Below are 1,366 nucleotides of genomic sequence, written 5' to 3'. Positions count from 1 at the left end.
AAGCTACACGGTTTCCAATGTGCAGGTGAAAGTAGGACTTCGAATGAAGGAGGCCAAAGAAGAGTCAATTCACTTGAGTACTGGTGCTGGAAAAGAATATTGAAAGTACCACAGACTGCCACAAGAACAAGCAAATCCGTCTTAAAAAGAATTACAGCCAAAATATTCATTAGCACTGAGGATAGCAGGATGTTGTCTCATACACTTTGGACACACAGGTCCTCACAGTATGACACACTGATAGATAGGGTGGTCTCAAAATAATAGGCTCAAATATAATACAAACTTCATATTGTATTGTAGGACTTGAATCTTTGGTTTGGAAAAGTAATATCATTACTTAAGGGGATGTCTTTGTGAATTATGCTTCTATTCTACCTCCTAGTTCATCATACAATGTGTGGCTTCTTAAACCCTTGCAAGTAGCCATCAAGAAAACAGAACAAACTCACAATGATCAAGTCTGTTCCAACTCATAGAGATCCTGTAGAACACAGCAGAATTGCTCCTTAGGATTGCAGAGCCTGCGAATCTCTATAACAGACAGTAGCATCCTTCTGTCTCAATAATGGATTACTTCTGGGCAATTTAAAATAAACTATTGTGCTGACTTCAGCAGCACATATATTAAAATTGGAACAATATAGAGATGATTAACATAGCCTCTGTGCAAGGACAACATGTAATTTCATGATGCATTCAGGTCCATACCTATTTTGAGTTGTACAGCATTTTCAAAGAAAACATCAATATTATATGATTTGGAAACTCCACAAAATGAACTGGACTTGTTTTATACACCAATGTTGCATATTAATTGAATTGAAATACTCCTTTGAAATAAAACTTGAAACCCCCTATTGTGAGAAGCAGCAAAGGTTGTGTGTTTAAAGTCATTGGATGTGGTTCAAATGATTTTTAACTTACGATTAGTATATCCTTCCTATTTTAATACTTTAATTGTTTTTATGATATGCCTTCGTCTTAAAGAAATAATCTTGCCTTACCGAATGAAACTATTGGAAATTGTCCTTGTGTCTAACCTTCATTCCACCACTAGGTTATCAGTTTGTCACACAGTGGCGATTTGTGTAGAGCGATGGCACCAGTATTTCAAATGCCTGCTGGAATCCCAAATGAACAGGTTTCAGCTGAGCTTCCAAAGTCAGAACAGACAACAAAGAAGGAGTTGGCTGTCCACTTTGAAGGAAGTAGCCACCGCAAACCTTATTCATATCTCAAAACTATCAGATTCAGGAAGCCCGATGAATCGAAGCAGAGAAGTATCAGAGATAGTGTCAGAGAATGGGCCACTGGGTCAGAAAGCACTAAAAATGTGACGAAGGAGCTGCTTTCTAAGAGTACT

General features: G+C 37.7%; 1 non-coding gene across 1 annotated transcript; it reads left to right on the top strand.

The window, feature by feature from the left end:
• The first annotated feature begins 603 nt into the window (after positions 1–603).
• On the top strand, positions 604–710 carry LOC115873368. Its single transcript, XR_004048372.1, has one exon. It is a non-coding gene; the product is annotated as a U6 spliceosomal RNA (small nuclear RNA).
• The last annotated feature ends 656 nt before the right edge of the window (positions 711–1,366 follow it).

This window comes from Echinops telfairi, unplaced genomic scaffold (genome assembly GCF_000313985.2).
Source record: "Echinops telfairi isolate 266 unplaced genomic scaffold, ASM31398v2 ScPeMD7_7468;HRSCAF=8506_0, whole genome shotgun sequence".
Lineage (NCBI taxonomy): Eukaryota > Metazoa > Chordata > Mammalia > Afrosoricida > Tenrecidae > Echinops > Echinops telfairi.
The sequence above is the reverse complement of the archived record's forward strand: the minus strand, read 5'-3'. Positions and strand labels throughout refer to the sequence as shown.